Below are 17,696 nucleotides of genomic sequence, written 5' to 3'. Positions count from 1 at the left end.
ACAATTAGGTATAACATTCTACATATTTCTGCTAAGTTTAACCAAAATCGAATTACGTTTGACTGATTTATATGGCAAAAATAGTGTAAAGAGGCGGTTTCCGTGAGAAATTTATTTTCGTGACCTTTCTGTGACCAAAACGTAGTTAATTCTGAGATAGTTTATAGTACAAATGTATTACAAATTTTGTCCAAATTTATTCAGACGTTTTTGAAAAATATTGCTGATAAACACATAAAAGATGAAAATATATACCCTGTTTACTTTTGGAAGCAGGAGTAATAAAGTATTATTAAATGCATCAAAATGATACCTTAGACGCACATACTTTCAAATCTCGCAGATGTTATTTCTAACCATGTCTGATTAAAAGGATTGTTTGTTATATAGTAACATCCATATTAGGGAATTCAAAAGTTTTATTTTGTCCAAAAAATAGTATAAGCAGTATTTTTTCACTTACTAAACTTGTAACAGTTTAATAAATAGATACTTCAGAAATTAATATATATTGCTTCACATTAAATTTTAATAGTTTTAATTATGTAATTTGAGCTATTATATTACCTGTGGCAACTATGTTATTAATAATATACTGTACTATTTTTTACCTACAGTACATTCTACACAGTTACAAGTTGTTTGAGAACTGATCTAGAATTCTTCAATATTGTGTATGGAATTACATTATCCTAATATTATAGTAAACAGAAAAACGATAGTTTATAAGTATAATGAAGAAGACAGACCAATGTTGTATCGAAACATATGATATATCACCCAAAACCATTTCACTATGCTTATAAATATTTTTTTTATCCGTTTACTACGACGACTTGTACTTTTTATGATATACGTATTTGTAACATTATTAAAAACGTAACACATATTTATATTATTTGTTAAGGATATTACAAGCAAGGATATTGTATGCAAGGTCAATAAAAAGTTTCTTGTTCTAGCGTTTCATTTGTAAAAGACAATATGAGGTTGTTAAAAGTCGTTTCAATGAATTTATTTTGTTTCTTGTGCAGGTGATGACATCTATGTTTAGTGATATGTATTGTTAACTTTTTTTGGCTATTGCGTTTGGAAAATATCACATAATTAAGAGAATTACCTGAAGTATTGCCGATGATTGAGCTTGAAAACACACTCACGCAAATAGTGTTTAGATTCGATCCATATATTCAGTATTAACGGCCCATTCAGTATTTTCTGTTGCACTAAAATAAAGTGATATGAACTTCACTCTTGTTAGTATATTTTACCGATGACATTTCATGTTATTATTTCTAGATTCGTGAATAGAGCTATATCATTTTACGAATAGAAGTTTAAAAAATTGATGTTGTTTTTGAAAGTTTCTCGAAGTGTTTGAAAATAAACGATAAAATAGTAAACATCTGTCTACATTGACCCATTTACAATTATACTTATCCACATTCCAATAATATTCACTACAGACTTTAAACATACTAACGCTTATCGAATTTTGGTTGAATGGTACTAGATTAGATATACCAAAGTTGGTTGAATGGTACTAAGTTAGATGTATATCAAAGTTAGTCGAATAGTACTATGTTAGATATATATCAAAGTTGGTTGAATGGTACAAGGATAGATATATCAAAGTTGATCGAATAGTACTAGGTTAGATATATATCATAGTTAGTCGAATAGTACTAGGTTAGATATATTTAAGTCTTACACCGCATTCTTGAATACTTCTAACCAGCTTTTGTTAAAGTGGAGTGGAACATAGACACTTATTTTCCTCATTGATTGATTACTTCTGTCTCATTTCCAGTTATGAAAGAGACTTAGGAATGAGTTATAGAGTCGGTCAAAGGAAGATGAGTGTGGTCGTTTACGAACATTACTTTGATTTTAGGAAATGTGCCTTGTGCGATGTCAGTCAATATAAAACGTAAATAAAGCTTTTGAACAGATGTTGCCAAGCGCCGTTTGTACATAGTTGTGCAAGTGGTCATTGTAACGATCTTAATGTGAAGTATTAGAGTACACTAAAAGATTAATCACAGCGCAGAGTATAATTAACATTCCTGCTCTTTCGATACCGACCGATGTTAACAGTAGAATGACAGCTGGTTGCTTTTCATCACCACATGGAAAGGATTATTTGCTGTGATAAAGGTTTCGAGCGAAAGCGTACATTTTGTACTAAACTACTTTAAATGGATAGATATAATAGGAAATCGCAGAATAGCTTAAATATTTTGTTTTTAATACTGTTCTTAAAGCAAAAAACTAATTACTCAAGTCAATAAAACATGTAATATTCCCTGGCACTATTACTTTTGCTGGGCCCATCTCATATATATTCACAGTGTCATGAGAAGACAATACTCTAGTTACTTAGAATTTTGAAACCGATGATAATTTTTTTCCATAACACTGAACACAATGTCAATCAAAATATGACTTAAATATCAAATACTGAGAAGATGATAGTTTAACGGAAAACAATTTATGTTGTTTTTTATTGTATATCTCTTTTACTTTAAATTCATTGAATACATATATATGTTTTGTTTCATGAAAAGTGTCTTTTATGGGTATTACATTTTTATCAGCGTTTCTTATATTAAAAATATTCATTTTGTGACTCCCATTTTTTTTAAACGACAAAAGTGTAAACTATATAGACTAAATTTTTGTTGTAGGAAATTCAAAACACTAATATACAGTAATGTGGAAAAGTTAGGACACCTATGAAAGCCTGTGTATTTTTGTAACATTTTTGAATATATAGATATTTAATCTCAATTTTAACAATACTGAGATATTATAGGAATATAACTAAACAATTAAACCTCAAGAAAAGACTTTTCAAGATCTTCTGTGAATGAAATTCTACAAAAATGCATATTCTACCTGAAGAAAAAGTTAGGACACTCCCACATTTATTCCCACTTAAGATGGCTCAACTCACACACAGGTGTATAACACCAGGTGCACATGATTGGAAGATCGTTACTCAGCATTGTGAATGAGGCTTACCCTATTTAAACCTCAGACATTTAGTTTTATGTGCTCCTGACTGTTGAAGTGAGAGTGAGCACCATGGTGAGAGCAAAAGAGCTGTCTGAGGCCTTCAGAAAGAAAATTGTAGCAGCGTATGAGTCTGGTAAGGGATTTAAAAAGATATTAAAATATTTTGAAATCAGCCATTCCACTGTCCGGAAAATAGTCAACAAGTGAAGGGTTTTCAAAACAACTGCCAACATGCCCAGGTCTGGTCGTCCAAGCAAGTTCACCCCAAGAGCAGACCGCAAGATGCTAAAAAAGGTCTCCAAATACCCTAACATGTCATCACGGGACCTACAGCAGGTTCTGGCTACTGTTGATGTGAAAGTACATGCCTCTACAATCAGAAAGAGACTGCACAAGTTTAACTTGCATGGTAGATGTGCAAGGAGGAAACCTTTGCTCTCTGAGAGAAACATCAAGACCAGACTGAAGTTTGCCAGGGAAAGGTAGACAAAGACCAGGACTTCTGGAATAATGTTCTTTGGACAGATGAATCTAAAATTAAATTATTTGGATACCAGAACAGAGAACATGTTTGGCGTAAACCAAACACAGCATTCCAGGAAAAGAACTTCATACCAACTGTGAAGCATGGAGATGGAAGTGTCATGATTTGGGGCTGCTTTGCTGCAGCAGAACCTGGACAGCTCACAATCATAGAATCCACTATGAATTCTACTGTATATCAGAGAGTGATGGAGGATCACGTTAGTCCAACTGTAAGAAAATTAAAGCTGAAGCGGAACCGGACCCTGCAACACGACAATGACCCAAAACATACCAGTAAATCTACCAAAGACTGGCTGAAAACTAAGAAATGGAGAGTCCTGGAATGGCCGAGTCAAAGCCCAGACCTTAATCCCATTGAGATGCTGTGAGGTGACTTGAAACTGGCTGTACGTGCAATAAACTCCTCAAACATCTCATAGCTGAAAGAATTCTGAATTGAAGAGTGGGGCAAACTTTCTTCAGACCGATGTCAGAGACTGGTAGATGGCTACAAAAAGCGTTTCACTGCAGTTATTTCAGCCACAGGGGGTAACACTAGGGGGTAGGGTGTCCTAACCTTTTCCTCAATTAGAATATACATTCGTGTAGAATTACATTTACAGAAGATCTTGAAAAGTCTTTTCTTCAGTTTTAATTGTTTAGTTATATTCCTATAATCTATCAGTTTTGTTGAAATTGAGAATAAATATCTATATATCCAAACATGTTACAAAAATACACAGTCTTTCATAGGGTGTCCTAACTTTTTCACATGACTGTGTGTATATATATATATATATATATATATCGTTGAGGATGTGCATATGTCTATGGAGTGTTGCTAAGTGGATGGTGTGTGTGGTTGTAGTCATTAAACACTTTAAAAAATGAGCATTAGAGGTATATAATAACTTCTACCAGAAGACCTGCAAAACTTCTACAATAATAATTACAATTACTAATAGATAGTGACAGTTGTTAGTAAAAAGAAAACTGTAGCCATATGACAAGTGTAATGCAATAGTAAAATGTTTTTCCAATTTTTAAGTAACGCCTTAAGAAATGTTTTCAGCTCATGATAGTTTTGTTTGGCCACTTCGTCCTAATCAACTGAAAATTCTTGTTGGTTAAAGAATGTCAGGAAATTTTCAACTTTCACAGATTTTAAAATCTCAAATCAGGCTCCTGGCGAAGGAGAAAAAAAATATTCATATTAAATTGCTTTATTGTTGACTGTAACAGTCCTAATCCATACACATTCGTTAACACATAATGTCAGAAATATTCCCCCAGTACATAAACTATAGTTTTTCCAGGATTTATCTATTTAAATGGCTTCATTTTCATCTTTACTATGCTTAAGATAATTATTTTAGTGTGAAATAGCTTTATTGTCCTTGGTTTAATACACGTTGTAAAAATTCCCCAGCGAATTTGAGTTGTATGGTTTTATTCGATGTATATAATGAGCGTTATTTATTTAAATGAATACTAGTATTGTTGCAATGAATAACGAAACGCATCTAGCACACAAACCTTTCATTAAAGTCGTTCAACAGTTCTTGTTTCCAAATGATTACCTTTCTTTTAGTAAATATTGTATTTCTAAATAACATGACTGGCTGGTTCTGTGCTCATATGATCAACGCTTGAATAAAAGAAAAAAGAAAGAAAATATATTGAATATTTAGAGCAATAATATTGTCGTACGACGCAATGCAAAATTTTTAGCACTTAGCTGTCTTTACACAACTTGTCCAAAAGTAAAGTGCTTTGCTACATTATAATTAAAAGTATGTGATATATTTCTAAGACATCGCATACAACAACAGCCATGAAATGATTGGTAAGATTATTTTGTTATTTATTTATTTTTTCCTAATTCTGCTATTAATTATACTTTTCTTAAGGTTCGCCTCACGAGGCAGAAACGTGCCACATATGAACATCGATCTGATTCCTTATATTATCTACTAGTAAGCTCAAAAGCTTTAAGTACTACTTTGCCTATAAAATGATTTTAATGAACCTGAAATTTCACATACATCTCATATTTAATGATGTCACATGTGTAATATTGGGGCCTTGTTCGGTTTCTCAAGCTAAAACGTCTGTGCTTGTACCATTAATTAGTTTTTTCTAGACTGATAGTGGAGATACACAAGGCCACATTTTATGCGATTTACTTTCCCCACAAAAACTTTTCAAATAAATTTTCTTTAAGGTTTGAATAATAGCATAAGGACGGTGAAGCGTACGCTTGGGATGTGATGCGTCCTAGCCTTTCCCATGAAACATTTTTTTGTACTAACATAGCGATCAATACTTTACACCAGCAGAAGTCTGATGTAACATTGTTGATAAAGTATTAGATACTGTAGAGAAAAGCGTGTCTTCGGAATAGAAGTGTACATTATATTCCAACAAAAATCATTTATAATAATTAATTTTTTACAAAAATAATTAAATGAAGTGTTAATTTTCAGCAAAGGTACACAGATTTAAGGATCACATACAGGAAACCTAAAGTAGCTTAAGAAATACTGTTTTATAATTTTAGTGGTTATATCAAGAAAAATACGAATTATCTTAACTAAAGTACGTTATAAGTAGTTAAGTGTTTATTGTTTATTGCCTTGATAATCCTTATTTTGTTGTTCTATTAAAGATGTAAAGTTGAAATATGTTAAACAAGAAATTTGATAACAATGTTAAAATCAGAATGAATATAAAATATTAATTCTCAGAAACTATATAAATAAGGAACGTTTAATATAGTATTTCCAAAACGAATTTTGTTTGCTTGTTATTAAACATAAAGCTGCACAAGCAGATATTTGTGCTCTGCTTATCACGGGTATCGAAATTTGACTTTTAACGTTATAAGCCCTAAATCTATCTGCTATGTCTCTAGAAAGACCAAAATTAATATATTTGTTTCACGAAATGATTAAACTATAAATTATTTTAAATATCACGCATAGACTTTCACACAGTTACGAAAATCAACTGAATGAATGTTTGCTTAACACGAAAATAAGTGAAACACTATAACATAAACAAAGTATCACATCATAATTATTTAATTGAATGATTTAATTATAACGTTCTACTTAGTTTCAGTTCTATTTAGTATAAAATAATCACTATAAATTGCTCGAAAGGTAACTTATAAGCACACTGTGATAATTTATTTAGCAACCTTTAAAAATTAACATAAGAATGACGTACGACATTTTTGTTTATCGAAGGCGCAGAAAATATACTTAATTTCTGACATCTACTCTTGATAAGATGAACAAACTTTTAGATAACTGAGTTTATTTAACATATTTCAATAAAACCTGTTAAAATAATTCAAGAAAGTCTAATGCTTCAATTTGTCGAATAACACATTAAAGTATTAAACGTGATTAATTTAACTAAACTACTTTTAATTCTGGAAAATGTATTTATTTGTTCGATATTTCGTCTTTATTCTATATCTGGAGCGACCACTTTTATTGAAAAATTAGTAGTTTATGTTTTATAGTATAAGGTCCAACCAATCACAAAAAGTTGTGTAAACGAAGTGAATGATTTAATTGTAATTAATATGTAAATTTTAGTGTCAAATAAACCAATAAATAATCACAGCTCGCAAATGTTGGAATTTACTGATACGGAAATTTTTCACTACTATCATTTTTATAACCCATTGAAACTGCAAAATGGGTTACAAAGTGAAGAGCAAGAGAAAATCATTTGAAACTGAAACAAAACATAATACTAAACGTATTCTGAAAACGCCACTTCGTAATCTAACTCCAGCTTTTGAACACTGTAAAGGCAATAACTTGAACTCAACGTCCTCTCGCTGGTACAGTGGTAAGTCTACGGATTTACAACGCTAAAATCAGTGGTTTGTTTCCTCTCGGTAGACTCGGCGAATAGCCCGATGTGGCTTTGCTATAACGAAACACATACGCTTGAACTCAACACTCTCTCTACATATCTGATAGTTTTGTTTTTAAATTTGTGCACAGTTACTTGGGGAACTGTCTTTGCTAACTGCTCCTAATTTTGAAGTGTAGACGAGATGGAAATCAGTTAGTCAAAATCACCCATCGCTAACTATTAGACTATCCTTTAGCAACGAATAGTGGAAAGGACCGTCACATTAGATCTATATTGGCATAGGGGTGTCTGTACGTTTACAACGCTAGAAACCGAGTTCAAAATCATTTAAATACAAGGTACTACTCTTCTGTATTATTCCTTGTTGTTCAAATACCAAAGAAAGTTTATTAGTAATTTTCCTTTGCTTAGGCTCTTCTATTTCTCATATTTTCCCGAAGTTGTTTCTTAAGAATAGAACACAATGAAACATATACGAATAGGTCACATCAATGGAAATCAGGAATCGTTTTTTTTAATTATTTTTAATAAAATTACCCGTCATTACAAATACAGTACGTTCTATCCCTTTATTTATTGCCAATTAACATACTACACTCACTTTTTGTACTTCTTACCTGGATAATTACTTTTGAAGACGAAAGATGTAAAGGAAACTGACTGCTGTTTCGTTATGCTAGTATATTAGAAAGCATTACAATTTGCAGTCAAACTGTGAATCTGTAATACCAAAACACAGTTTTAGTATATTTAAATTATCTCAAAACTGATAAAGCAAGTTATCAATTAAACTTATAAAATGAGAAATAAAAACTATGGATATAATATTTTAATTTGACAAGATTCATTGTAAGCGTCAGCGGATATATTTTACTCGTAAATTAACAAAACTCCAATATTAAAATTTTTAGCGAGTTTGGAAAAAATGTACAACTTCATAGAGAAAAGAATGAAATATTTATATAATCATAAAACAAACAGATATTTTTTTTAAATCTCATTTCCTTTAGAAAAAAATGAGCTCTGAAGATATTGTTTCAAAAATAAAATTTCTACATTTATTTTTTACATGTTATCACACTTTTTAATCAAACGAGAAAGGTGCGTGATGGACTAGCTCAGTTTTTCCCTCAATTTCAATATTACAAAGTCGTTTCGTTTGTTTTTTTTAACTTCGCGCATAGCTACACCAGACTAGAGGGAAGGCAGCTAGTCATCACCACCCACCGCAAACACTTGGACTACTCTTTTACCATCGAATAGTGGGATTGACCATCACATTAGAAACCTCCATGGTTGAAAGGGCGAGCATGTTTGATGTGACAGGGATTCAGATCCGCGACCCTCAGATTACGAGTACGGTGCCCTAACTACCTAGTCATTCCGAACCTACTAAGTCGTAATGTAATGTCGATAAAATATACAATGTATCCTGTTCATTACTATAAACAGTTTTACATTTTTTGTTCAGAACAACGTGACCAAAGCAGGCCGTATTTCATATTATTAGATACGCACATTTTTGTTGATCTTTTCCCATTTATATTTATATTATTCAGCGTGCAGATTGTAAGGCTATAAAACAGTAAGCGTAGCTGATCTCTCCTGATTTAAACACATAAAACTCCTGCCGCTGAAGTTTAGCTGAATTAGCAAATGATAAGATCCGCTTCTCACTTCCCTTTAAGTATGTTGGCTTGAAGCCCAAAAACATTACTGGTACTACCAACTGCATCAGTGTGGATTTTGTTGACGTTAAGCCAAGTTCTCGTCTTTTGTATACACTGTGTATTCTTAATAAAGAACACTATATAGAATCGTTTGCAGAAACAACAGGAACATTCCAAAGCTCGCATTTATATATTATTTCGACTTTATCTTTTGCGATTATTCGTTAAATAATACATCCGATGCAATAACTGTCAATGGGAACGCTAGGGAAAGAATAATATAGTCAAACACAAACATATGATCGAACGTTAACATTACACATTAAGGAAGTGCTACATTTTTTTTTCTCGTTTTAAAATTACATACAGGAATGTCAATTTAATCGAATATTTAGAATTTCAAAAATATAAGATCCCAAGATATAAATCTGTAAATTTTTTATCATAATTACGTATTTATAAATCAGTGTGGGAAACATTTGACGAATAAGCATAATAGAGAAAAAAATCAATGTAACTCATAAATATTTATTGCGGCTGTTGCGATTGCACAACCTACTGAATGAACAAGCTGTTTATTTTTTGAATTTCGCGCAAAGCTACTCGAGGGCTATCTGTGCTAGACGTCCCTAATTTAGCAGTGTAAGACTAGAGGGAAGGCAGCTAGTCATCACCACCCGCTGCCAACTCTTGGGATACTCTTTTACCAACGAATAGTGGGATTAACCGTCACTTTATAACGCCCCCACGGCTGAAGAGGCGACCATGTTTGATGCGACGGGGATGCGAACCCGCGACCTTTACATAACGAGTCGCACGCTTTAACCCACCTGGCCATGCCGGACCTCTTAATGAACAACTTTCTAATATGATAGTTTTATTTTGCAAAGTCTAGAGATAATGATGAGCAAATTGGATCAATTATGGGTTCATAAATATCTAATTCTATCTAAAATTATACCAAATATAATTAACCACATAAATAAAAGTCATTATAATAATAGTTCTAATTTAATTATTTTGTGCGACTTTCAGGCACTTCTTTGGAACATAGTACAAAAATTGAGTTCAGGTGCTAGGTAATTTAAATTGACAATTCTGATTTATGAGTGATGACTGGTAATACATAATGTATATAAAAGTAAAACTTCGCTTTTCGCTAACAGAATCCACTCTGATGCACGTTAAAGCATGTATTTAGATCTTACGATTTCTTTAAAAAGAAAAACTTCACGTATTTTAGTTACCAACCGAAGTCATTACAAAAATTCCTTACATCACAAACTTACATAAACAATGATTTATTGCTGTTACAAATGATAGTTTATTATGTTTACTCTATGTAATAGGTTTCCAGTGAGAATAGAGCAGTGAGAACAGTTATTATTTCACTTTTATTATAAGTCATTAGGAAAACTGATTATCACAAGTAAAAAGGACTTGTATTCGCCTACTATATATATATATATATAATAGAAACATAAGTTAAAGCGGTAGCAAAAGAAACATGATCTAAAATCGATTGTGGGCTTCTTTGTTAATCAACAAAAGAAATATAATATATGGGTACTGACATATATTGACCTTTAAATTGGATAGCAACCAAAGAGTCACAGTTGGGCAGGTATTAAATCAGAATAAGCATGAGCTACTTGAAAGGTGTCCTGACTCATAACTTCCAAGAATCATTACTGTGTTAGAATTACACTCTTCTATAGATAGTAGTAAAATATATATTTATTGACGTATATTTAAGTAATTTTATGCCTTTTTGCAGTTGGTTTGCATTTAATTAGTGTCTTCGCGTTAAACTGGATATTCAAAGGTCATACACACACACACACTAATACTTTTGCTCAGATTATCTTACAGATGCTTGTTCGAGATTGACTCACTATCCACATTTACTTACGGTATGGGTAAACCTATTTTAGAAAGTGACTTATACAAATTAATGTGAATTTATATTTTCCTTCAATTGTACATGCCTATTTGGGAAAGACGTTGATGTGAGCAATCTGTAGATTGTGGGATATTGCACTTAGGCCCTGGTATGGTTATTGTTCCTTTTCTGTGTATGTGTGGACGTTTATTATCTTTTGCTTGATCATTGATCTGTACAAACCAAAAATTACCTGTTCTCTTGTAGTCAGCTTTAGTCTTTCTGTACATTGAAAAACGTGTAAGTTTGTTCAAAATGCAAATAGATAATTTGTTATTTTTACTTTATTTGCCTTCTTTTGCTTTCCTGTTCATTTTGACATACTATATAACATTTTCAGGACCTACGCTTAAAAGATACTTCATTCTTATGTGTCGGATATTAGTGTACCAGAATTCCGCATTAAATTTGCTTTTGTCATGTATATATATGTATATACATATACATATTTGTCATTACAAGATCCAATGTTTACCTTACGCAAACACAATAATGAAATGATAGATGATCTAAAGTGGACCACAGAGGAAAAAGCCAATAACGCGTAATGAAAAACAGTTTAAAGTTTATTGCTTTACAATAAAATGTGCTGTTGTTTTTAAAGATGTAGTAAGAACGATATGGGTTTTTAAAGTTCAAACGTAGCCTAAATGTTAAAGAACAATGTAATCTAATATCGATTACAATAAAATTAATAGAAATAAATTAATTTTGAAGTTTGTATCACGGTTCTTGCAATGTCCTAAAATTACCTATTAGATTTCGCAACATTGAACTTATTTATAGAAAATAGCTAGGTAGGTGATTTGTGCTTGTTTGTTTTAAAGCCAAAAGATATATAATTATTTGTACTGTGTTCTACGCAGGTATCAAAACCCAAAATGTAGCGTTATAAGGCATCAGACTTACCGCTGAGCCACAAGGAGGGGATCACGCAGTCCAAGCAAATATATTGGTTAAAGAGAGCAAAGCTACAATTTACTTATTTCCTTATCTTATTTATTGTGCTTTTAAACAATAATTTGTCCCAGAGTGAGATGTGAGTGCAATAGTAACATAAAACAATTATTTTATTTAGAAGATCGTTTCTTTCATGAAAATACATGATATATTTGATGTATAACAAAATGTGCGTCTTATTCATTCATTGTCCAGAGAATACATTTAATTAATTATGCAACATAAGCTGTGTTTCTAAGAAGACGTGTTTACTTCAACTTTTGGTAATATGAAGTTAACACAAGCAAAAACAATGTAAGTTTTGAAAGAAAAATATTAAAAAAATGGCCAGAAAAAACCCCAACAACAACCAAATATTTACTTTATAACACAGATAAAATTTAATACTGATTTAGGAAGGTATCCATGAATCGATATGAGTTTAAAAATTAACGAACATGGACAAAAGGATATACATGTGGAAAATATCAAGTGCTGGCAAGTATAGGAAAGAAAGTTGAAATGAGGTTATGGCTCGGAAGTATAGTTGTTTATTAGAACATCATATATACTCGTTCAGATAGATACAGAATCATTTAATATATGCAAAACCAACAATTTTATCCATTTGTCTGTAGTCAAACACAAAACTAAACAACGGACTGCATGTGCTGTGTCTTCCACGAGTATCAAAACCCGGTTTATAGTGTTATAATTGCAGACTTACCGCTATGCCACTAGAAAATACGAAGCTATCACCTAAAAGACAGTTCCTCTCATTCATAAAGTACGATTGTTTTTTTTTCTAGTTTGTGCAAGTTAGGTGAGCGATAACTCCGATGTCGTAGTAAAGGTGCGGTACAATATTCAAGGAATATTATTCGATTAGAATATTTTTCAGCAGCATTTAATAGTAAGGTAGCACATGCCACTTCTTCTTGCGCTTTTAACCACCATAAGATCCCACAAGCCAATGTAATCGCAAATTTCAAAGCACAGAAGAGAATATTGTTGAACCTATTTTTTTAAACCTGTGAGAATTTTAAAGTTTGTAGCTACGAGTATCATCCCTAAAAATAAAAGCCTTAAATAACTTCCTGAAAACGTAGAAGACACAAAACTTGAGACTCCGTATGATGATCAATTTGAATCTAATGAACTGGCTTGGGTTATCTTTTAATTCATGAGCAAAATGGAATTATAATTTGCCAAAATAGGAAGAGATGTCCCCTCATCCACTGTGGCCCAGCGGTATGTCTGCGGAATCACACCGCCAGAAACGGTATTTCGATATCTGTGGTGGGCAGAGCACAGGTAGCCCATTGTGTAGCTTTGTGCTTAATTCTAACTAAATAAAACAATAAAAGTAGTTTGTTAGTAATGTTTATAAAACAATGATGTTTAAAATCCTCGTCGTTAATGGATACATTGTTAACAACTATAATGATGATATGTAAATTATCCTTTATATCACGCGTTAACTTCAAAAAAATGTTTCAGTAAAATGGGATCCACTATTTAATTTCGCAATCGAATAGCATAACAAATATGTATTATTTTCTAACTTAATTGTTTTTAGTTTTAATCTAGAAATGGTGATGGTTCTAGATTGAAACTGAAAACAAATAAGGGTGGTCATTACTGATAAAATTTTAGATGCGGTTATTGGTCGTAGTAAAAGTTCTAGGTACTGTGGGAAGTATCACACATAGAAGCCCTACATTAAATATAAAAGTTAATACTATTTTTACAACTCTAGATTTTTCACAAGTATATTGCAGTGAATTTGAAGTTAAAATGTTTGTATATTTTCGTGTCAATCCCATTACTATGTGGGTTTAAAATGGAAAAGAGTTTTTTTCCGAAGAATTTTTGTAAAACTATCTGGAAAAACAAAATAAATCCTTTAGACACCCTGCTGAGTGTAATTAATGGGTACGTATATCATGCACAATTATTTACTCACGGTTTGATAGGAATAATTTATTTTAATAGCAAATAATAAAAATGGCACAGAAATTGTGACAGGATTGCGGTCATCTCATAATTAATAGCACCACAAACACCATCCTTGAATTAATAAAAGGTAACAGGTTACTTTCCCTGAAATACTGATTGAACATTGCAATACGTGTATTTCAGTTGCGATTCAATGTTCAAAACTCTGTAGCTTTTGTTTGTATCTTCTTGGGGAGCGTAAGAGATATGATTTTATAGAAATATAATTGGTAAATGTTTTGTGAGACAATTAATTATGTTTTAACCTAACGTGTAATAAAATATATTGTTATTCTGAAAAGGTCGTTTCTCCATTGTCAATTATGTTATTTTAATCGTAATGAATATATCACATTAGCTCACATAGCACTATAATTTCACATGCTATACCATAGTTTAAAGCGCTTTAGTTTAAATATAAATATTTACCAAAACCACGATGCGTCATTTAATGTTTTGAAATTTGGCACAAGACAATGAATCACATTTTTTTAGCTAATAAAATAGAGATTAAAGATAATGCCCTTAGTATCATGTATTGTACGACCATATTCTAATTAAGGGAACGTTTTATTATAAAGGTTGTAGTAATGGAGTTTGTGATGTATTGTGAGTTATGTTACAAGTACGTCTCATTGTATGTTTGTAAGAGGCAGCATATGCCCATTATTGACATGATTTAAAAAAAGTACATTAAAAAGGCTAAAATATGATAACTATCAAAGGAACATTATCGATGTCCATACAAAAATGAACGGTATACAAAGTTGTACCAAATGGTGTTCTAAAAAATTATTTTGTTTAATAGCATCAGATAAATTAATGTTAATCCGCACTACTTTAAGGTAATAGAGAGTATAGAAACAAACTTTGCATGCAACCTAGTATATCACTCCCTTAATGTGGTTAATTCGTTATATAATGTATCCAGTTGTTTTGCACAAAAGAAAGTGAAAAGCTGAATGCTTCATTGCATGAAAACCCAATTTAGTATGTTAACAAGATATATTTCTACTGAATGTCTAACATCTGAGTAGAATCAAACAGTTTATTCTGGATCTATTGCCACAACAAGTGTTACATCAATAAAACAGCCTCGACCAAAAGTACATGTCTTCAAACGTGTTGCATCCTTTACTTCTACTAATTATTTTTTGCGTAGTTATAATAGTTTTTGAGAAGACGTTTTTTGTTTTACTTAACACGTTCCAACAATCATTAACATATCCTCCTCCGACTTATAAATTAGTCACCTCTGTACCTTTGATTCTGGTTTGTTTTTCAGCGTATCATTTTGGACCTGCTTTCTGTTATACATAATTATGTGCTCTGCAGGCGAAGTACAACACTGATATCTTATATTGACACTACAACATGGTATAACGGTTATACAACATTACATGTTCCACAAAGTAGGTGTTTAAAGTTATGAACTGTTTACATATTGTAAAATGATACAAGTTGAAAAAAACGTATTTAATGTTCCACCCAACATTATGGGAGGAGCGAAGCACGTAAGATATCAATTACCCTTTCAACAGAAACAAATTGTTATAAACATTCACTAGAAATAAAAACATGTAGTACATTTGCATTTTACGACATGTTTATTCAAAAACAGTAATAAAATAATTTTGTTTAATTTTTTAAAATTATTTTTCAGTTTATTTCAAGGTTTTCATTAAATACGCTTTTGAATTCGATAATTTTAGCTCATCCTAAGTAAAATAAAAAAATATTAACATATCTTAATGACAACAATGAGGTAAGTCGCTTTATTTTTATGTTATTCTCATACTCATATAAGTAAGTTTTGTGAACGATGTTTCTCATATCGAATCTTTATATATATACGTATATATACATATAATATTTAAGAAAACATTCTAACGCAATCTTTGAAATATTTCTGTAAAATAAAATAATTTGTTTCAGAATATTTAAGAAGGATGGATACATCACATAACAAAAACAGGGCGTCTATTGCTTCATCATTTAGTTAGAGTTACATTTTTCTTAATTTAATTAATACAGTCGTAATATAAATACATTACAAGGATTTAACACTAGAAAACTTATTGCCTTTAGAGGGTGGCTTTGGAGTTTTCCTTATGAGATATCCACTTCCAACATCTGGTCAATCATTCTACATAGGAAATAGATTTTATCTTACTTGATGATATCAGTGTCAAGACAAACGAGTTTTTTATCTAATAAACGGCTAATACGTTCCTCTTGTTTCATGTTTTTATAACAACCGTTTGTGTAAGGTAATTAATATTTCTCTGCATGTAAGTGAGAGCTACTGGTAAGTTGCTCATGGGTCAAGACATCTAAACGTTGCATGATTTTGTGTTCTCTAGTTAATAGACTGTTCTTAATGTTTCATTATAGTTAATGTAGTTAACATTGGATAAAATTTTATAGCATCTTTTATGTATTCAAAACCATGAATAATTTGATGGATTATAACTAAATTTAGAAACATTAGTAAGAGCCATTCCTTAATATTAGGATATACAACTTATTCAAATCTTTCAAACTGAGCGTAACGTGTAAAACATTATTATAAATACAACGTAAAAATGTTGAAAGATACTAAATTGAAAATCAGCGCAAATATTGTAATGAATTTCAAGTTGTCTAGATGATTATATTGTGTTTTACATTATTATAATTATTCATGTATTTAACTCTGATGTATAAATTTGGTTTATTAGTACTAATCAACGTTTATTATAAAGTATTTTATTTGAATATGTATTTAAAACTACTACCTCTAGGTATATTATTTTGATGCCCAATATTACGCTGCGTTGCTAGGCTAAAATCAAAACGTTCTGTTCAATACTGTCCACTTGTAAATTAATACTAAGTGTGCTACGTCATTAAGTATTGAAAATCCAGGTTGACTTTTGAGGATTTCAGATATGATTAGTTCTAGAATTCCAACACTCAGTTGGGTCTGCTAGGTGTGCATTGTTTTTGTTCATGTAATGTTTCCATAAACTAAGAGATTGATTCGTATATTTAACTATTTCGTTGGCCGTTCAGTTTTAAGTTTATTCTTATCTAATTTGAGTTTCTCTTTAATTTTTCTTTCTCTCCTAGTTGTTTGTGTTTCTTCAATAAACAAATTTATCTTTGCATTACTTATTAAACTCTGCAAATTAAGACCAATATGTGTCTGTTTATTAAGATGTGTGGTGGTCGTCTCGGGAACATACTACGAATTTAAGACTAGTATTCACCTATATCTACATTTGAGTTCATGTAGATATAAACACAGCACGCGTTTGGTTTCCATCACCATGTTAAGGTAGAGTAGTAATACCATTGTGAGGAGGTATTATGGAATTGAATTACGATATATTTGCCAAATTGATCCGTATTTCTTTGTTTTACAATGGCATTAAATACAAATGGCATTCTCTTCCCCCGTATCAGAAAACATCTTTATGACCTGAATGTGTGAACATTTTCTGTCGGGAAGGGCTGTTATATACTCTTCCACAAAGTAATAATTTTTTTGTGACGTAATACAGCCTACGAACATCAAACAACGTCAAAATTTAGTTCTGATGCGTTGTGCCATTGTTCTCCGCTGGTACTGCAGTAAGTCTACGGATTCGCAAAGCTAAAAGCAGCGGTTCGATTCCTCTCGGGGACACAGCAGATAGCCCGATGTGGCTTTGCTATAAGAAAAA

General features: G+C 31.5%; 1 long non-coding RNA gene across 13 annotated transcripts in view; it reads right to left on the bottom strand.

The window, feature by feature from the left end:
- LOC143252805 (uncharacterized) overlaps positions 1-17,696 on the bottom strand; it is a 169,686-nt gene that overhangs the window by 124,515 nt on the left and 27,475 nt on the right. Inside the window, exon 3 of one of the 13 annotated variants that reach the window (XR_013029147.1) lies at positions 8,058-8,160. The exons of 11 other annotated variants lie outside the window; for them this stretch is intronic. This is a non-coding gene — a long non-coding RNA (uncharacterized LOC143252805). Of the gene's footprint in view, positions 1-1,120; positions 1,229-8,057; positions 8,161-17,696 lie in introns of those variants that run through there. One more of the 13 variants, XR_013029151.1, reaches the window with a different exon arrangement.

The sequence above is a fragment of the Tachypleus tridentatus genome, chromosome 6, assembly GCF_004210375.1.
Source record: "Tachypleus tridentatus isolate NWPU-2018 chromosome 6, ASM421037v1, whole genome shotgun sequence".
Taxonomy (NCBI): domain Eukaryota; kingdom Metazoa; phylum Arthropoda; class Merostomata; order Xiphosura; family Limulidae; genus Tachypleus; species Tachypleus tridentatus.
This window is presented reverse-complemented; position numbering and strand designations above follow the sequence as displayed.